The following is a 6,000-nucleotide window of genomic DNA, read 5'->3' on the forward strand; positions in this document are numbered from 1 at the left end:
GGGTGGCCCCCAGTCTGGAGGCCTAGGGGCCATTCCCAGACGGTGAGTCACCCCTGAGAACCTGGCTGTGCCTGAGGCAGCTCCCCTCCCCCAAGTCCCAAGGGCCTCTGCCTGCATCTCCCTGCCCTGAGCCCGCCCACTCGCTGGCAACCCAGGGGAGCAGGGCCCCCAGCTGACCTGGGTGTTACTCCAAGAGCCCTTTTCGGGGCTGCTGCCACAAAGCATCACACTTGGTTGCCGCTGACCAGCAGAAACCTGTTCTCCCACAGTTCCGGAGGCCAGAAGTCCAAGGTCAAGGTTCCTTCTGGAGGCTCGGAGGGAGCACCCGTCCCAGCCTCCCTCCGGCTTCTGGTGTTGCCAGGAGGGCTGCCAACTGCCAGCCCGGCCCCGGCCCTGTCGCCACAAGACCTTGCCCCGCACTTGTCCTCACCCGGTGTTTCCCTCTCCTTATGAGGACATGCTGGCTTAGGGCCATTGTAATGCCGTCCTCCTGACTCTGGCTACGTCTGCAGCAGCCACATTTCCAGAGAAGGTCACATCCCGAGCTCCAGGGCAGGACTTGGGTTCAGGGGGACAGAGACAGCAGGCTGGGTGGTGATGAGCCCTGACACTGTGGCCTCGGGTCCTGCTCACCTAGGCTGCTCCTGGCTGGTGGAAGGGAAGGGCCCGGACCTTTATTCAGCCAGATTAACTTGAAACTCTAGAACGTAGCGCTGGTGTGAGGACCACAGGCAGACGCAGTAGCCCGCACACTCGTGCTCTGTGCCCTACCTCCAGATAAGGGCGTCGGGAATGCGGGGTCCCCGTTCCTCCTTTCACGACTGTCTGAAACCTCCATCCCGGGGATGAAAGCACAGCCGTGAGGACATGATTTCATTTTATCGTCATGAACTCGGAGACAACTTCTCAGCCAAATGGGTCTAAGATCAGCCTTTCCCAAGTTAAAGCCATTCCTGTTGACAAACACCCCCGTGTTTAGTTGTAACCCCACACGGCACTCTTTCCTGCACCCCTTTTATCTTGAAGCTTTGATCAGCGAGTTATACTGCTTCCCATTAGGTCATCTAGAGCCTATTTTTTTACATTTAAATTTTGAAAAGAAGGCAGATGACTAAATACACCCACTTAGAGCTGTTTTAGACCGAAATCAGCACAGCCGCGAGTGAGCTCACACCCCTTTGGGAGCTGAAGTGGACGGAGGTACCATCCAGTAGGGCTGGGGCTTGGCCCTGAGCAGGCCGCAGGATGCCTCTGTGGGTCCCTGCGCCCTGCGGCCCACAGCCTCCCGTCCACCACGAGACCCCGCCCACCACAGCCCAGCTGTCACCAGGCCCAGGTGAGCACCCCGCCTGGCGGCACATCCCCACTGCCCAGGGCTGAGGCAGGGGTGCTCAGAAGTGGGCCGAGGTCGGCTGCAGATGAACCTGCTGGGTCCTGGCTGCCTTCAGCCCAAAATAACCCACATGCCAAGGCAGTGCATTTTGGGGTGTCACGGTCTGCCCGCCTTCACCTGCTTAGGCATGTCCTCCAACAGGAGCTACAGTATCTTGGGTCCCCACCCCGAGGGTTTCACCGCCCAGGATGACTCCTGGCACGGGACTGGAGACGGGGCAGCAACCCCACACCCAGACGAATCGTCACAAACCATCACCCCCATCCCAACTCCTAAGATCATCTTTTCTTTTTTAAAAAAAAATTTTTTTGAGGTATGCGGGCCTCTCACTGTTGTGGCCTCTCCCGTTGCGGAGCACAGGCTCCAGACGCACAGGCTCAGCAACCATGGCTCATGGGCCCAGCCGCTCCGTGGCATGTGGGATCTTCCCGGACCGGGGCACGAACCCGCGTCCCCTGCATCGGCAGGCGGACTCTCAGCCACTGCGCCACCAGGGAAGCCCAGATCATCTTTTCTTAAAGCTCTCCCCTCGGAGGCCTGCATCCTCTCCTCTCCTCAGCGAAGACGTGCATAAACTCTCACGTCTCATTCACGCTTATCCTGTGATGCCCCGTTCACGTTATATTAAAAGTTAACCGACGTCTGTGCCTCTCCTCCTGCTATAACCCGCCTGCGGTCCGTTCACTTCACAGACTGGCCATCAAAGCCAGGAGAGCAGAGGGCCTGGTTTTACTCCCACCCCGGCTTTGAGCCAGGATGCAATGGCATAACAGGCAACCTGCTCAGAGGCCACAAAGCCGAGGAAACCTCAGCTCTGTGTGGCTGACTGCGTACAACCCACTGCAGTCTGGAGTCTGGAGACCATAGGGGTCTGGACAGCAGGCCTGGGTCCAGAGGGTCACAGTCAGAGAGATGCTCTCATGTCCTGGGGAAACTGCCAGGAGGGCAGAGGCTTACTTTAGCCATTAGGAAGATGTACACACATTTGAAAAGGCCCGAGAAAGATTTCTGAAAGAAAAGGGAAACGGGAAGTCGTTGTCTTCCACAGGGAGAATCATGCCTCTGGTTCTACCTCGTGTTCCCCTGACCCTGGAGCTGTCACAGCACAGACTCCAGAGGGCTCTGCCCAGCGTCACTGGCACATCCAGGGGGGCAAGTGCAGCCTCCACCCCATCACCTACACTGAGTGGAAGCCCTATCTCTGGGTGGAAAGCATCATACTCCACCCTGCTGGACACCTGAGGAATGTTCCAGAAGGAATGCCAGTGTGGCTGCATGGGGAGGAGTGGACGGAGAGCTCCCGCTGGAGAGCTGGTGCCGAGGGGACCCAGGCCCAGGCACGCGAAGAGCCCTGAGCGGGGCTGGAAGCCAGCCTATCAGTTGGCCTTCAGGTCTTTTTGAGAAAAATCTTAACAGGGCTCAGCAGGGTCATCGTCTGCTGCGAAGAACCAGGGTTGGAGCAGACTTTCTCTGGCTTCGCTTTAGATGTCGCTTTCCTAGGCTCCCCTTCAGACTGCTGCTGCCCCTGATTATTTCAGGGTCCCAGACAGGGCCTGTTCTTAGGACAATTCTCCCTCTGCCCTTCTGTTGCAGGTTCGTGTGCCTGACACACAGTGAGGCCAAATGAACTGAAACGTCGGAGTTTGGAGCAGAGAAAAAGGTTTATTGCAGGACCATGCAAGGGGAATGGGTGGCTTGTGCTCAAAAACCCCAAACTCCCCAATGGTTTTCGGGAAAGCGTTTTTATAGGCAGAATTTGGGGTGAGGACTGCAGGATGTGTGACTTTCTTCTGACTGGCTGGTGGTGAGGTAGCAGGTGGGGCTCCAGGAATCTTGAGCTAAGCCTGAAGTTACCTTCCTCCACCTGGGTGGAGGCCTTAGTTCCTGCAGAAGAACTCAAAGGTACTGTTATGTATCTTCCCTGTGGAGGAGCCAGGACCCTGCCCCAAGGCTGCACTGTTGTTTGCTGACTGCCCTTCGGGTGCCCCTCCCTTCCTGGATTAGTAACTGTTGGAATCTACCCTTCGGAACAAAGGGAAGGTCTGGGAGGCGGAAGCCTTTTTCCTATTGTTACCGAGTCCAAGCTCACTCTGCTGGCCACACAACAGGCCAATAAATCAGGAGATGAGGTGTTGAGGCAAGGAATAGTGACTTTATTCAGAAAGCTGGGCATCCGAGAAGATGGCAGATTAATGTCCTAGAGTACTATCTTATCGGGGACTGGATGCCAGTTTCTTTGATAGAACAGAGATGGGGAGGAGGTGAGAATGTAAAGTCTTGTAAAATATCTCCTGGCTTGGCCAGCATCAGGGAGGGGATGTATTAATTGCTTCTTTTCTGCAGCCATTCACAGGTGGGCAGGGTCAGGGTGTTTCCCTGTGAGCTGAACAAAGGCACTTTAGTTTAACATTCAGGCAGAGGGTCAGGGTTCCCCAAGGGAGGTCATTATGTATGATTATAATAACAAAAGCAAGGAGAAGCAACGGTTAAAGTCAAAGAAACAGATCCAACATGGAGTCAGATTTTGTTCTTCCCTGTTACACTACGAAGAACTGGGGGACTCGGAGAGGCTTTTGTACCTGGCAGGGCCACACAGGGTCCTGCTCGGTTTCACTCCTGTGTTCTTGGCTGGGGGCCTTGTAATAAAAGACTAATGAACAAGAGAAAAAAAAATCAAAAGTTTATCCAAGGGTGTGCCTACTGTACTCAGGGGCAACACCCAGGGAAGTGAGCATCTCAAAGAGGTGGTTTAGAACTCAGGTTTAATTACCATCTTCACCTAAATCTGAGGAAGAAGCATGTGGAGGCCAGTTATGGGAAGGGGACCCAGAACGGCAAACAGATAAGGCTGTCATGCAGATTTAAGTCAGGACTTCCCTGTGGATGAGGGTCTCTGGTGATTTGGGATGATCCTTCTCCCCAGGCTCAGAGAGGAAACCCCCTTACAAATGGAGATTTCCCTTGTCAATGAAAAATATCACTGCCATATTAGTGAACAAAGGATGCTACAGCCATCCAGCCACTAAAGCTACCCCTATGCCCTTATGATGAGCCTTGAGGGAACTCAGGATGGAGACAAACAGGCTAGGAATTATGGTTTATTGGGTGGACTTGCTGAGGACTTAAGCCGAGGACACAGCCTCTCAGATGCTCTGAGGGACTGCTCACAAGAGGTCGGGGGGAGCCAGGATCTACAGGGGTTTTTGCCACAAAGGCCAGGCAGTCGGAACATCGAAAGATTACTGTTAATTAAAGAAACCCAGACATCTCAGGTTAAGGAATTTAGTGCTTTTCTATGTATGGGAAGATGTAAGAGTCCAGGCTCATTGCAACCGTCCCTTTGATCTGCACCTCAGCTACCCGGGGCCAGGGTCCTGTGCTTTCCCATCCTGAGTCCCCGCAGGGGGCACCGCGAGGGTGGCTGCAGCCCGTTTTGCCTCCATCCTGAGTCCTCTCTCAGTCCTCACCTTCGGGGCAGTCTCAGGGGCAGGATGGCTGCAGAGTCCTTGGTTTACTGATACGGCAGCAACGTTTTTCATTCACAACCCCACGAACATAGTTTTGTACCAGGGAGGTGAGATGCTGAGAACAAAGGCTGTGCTTCTGGAGATGCTCCAGACCTTTGCTCAAAGCCTGTCAACCCCCGCCTTTAGATGGGGTGAACGTAAACCTTTAAGTTAAAGGGTCCAGAGACAAGAAAGGAAGCTACAAACAAATGAGAGAGAGGAAAAAAAAAGCAGATGGAACTGCTGCAGAAAAGAGTGGGGTGTGAGAGGATGGTCACGTTCCAGGTCACGTCCTGGGTCTCCTGGGCACGGCCGCCAGGTGAGGGTCCTTGGCTTTGTGCAGGAAAGAATTCAAGAGCGGCCATAGTAAAGTGAAAGCAGGTTTACTTAGAGAGATACACATTCCATGGATAGAATGCAGTCCAGCTCAGAAAGTGAGAGCAGCCCTGGGAGAAACACAGACAGACTGTGGTCCATCTCAGAAAGCAAGAGGCCCCCAAATATGGGGTGGTTAGTTTTTATGGGCTGGGTAATTTCATAGGCTAATGAGTGGGAGGATTATTCCAACTATTTTGAAGAAGGTGCAGAGATTTCCAGGAACTGGGCCACCGCCCACTTTTTGGCCTTTTATGGTCAGTCTCAGACTGTCATGGCACCTATGGGTGTGTCATTTAGCTGATATGTTGCAATGAGCGTATACTGAGGCTCAAGATCCACCTCTTGGACCTAGTTGGCTCTAATCAGTTCATGTCGTGTCCTCAGTGGTTGTCATTCTTTTAAAGGTTGTGCCCTGCCCCCTTCCTGTCTCAGAACAAGGGCCCAGATGGAGAGGAGTCTGACCTCCAACAGAGCCCCGGTCTCCTTATACACTGATTTTACTACATTCGCATATAAATGACACACCTACAGGGTGGGACATGATCAGACAGAAAGGACCAGAAAAGGATAAAAAGGGGATGGCACCCCGCTCCCTTGGTTGGGGGGGGAACCCCACCTCTTCCCCCGGTAGGCTAATGCATACACCTCCCCATCATCAGCCTCACCCCGCTTCCCTTTGTCTTTATTGGTTAAAGTAAATCTCTCTGGCCAGGTGGGCAAGTA

The sequence above is a fragment of the Mesoplodon densirostris genome, chromosome 14, assembly GCF_025265405.1.
Source record: "Mesoplodon densirostris isolate mMesDen1 chromosome 14, mMesDen1 primary haplotype, whole genome shotgun sequence".
NCBI classification, from domain to species: Eukaryota; Metazoa; Chordata; class Mammalia; order Artiodactyla; family Ziphiidae; genus Mesoplodon; species Mesoplodon densirostris.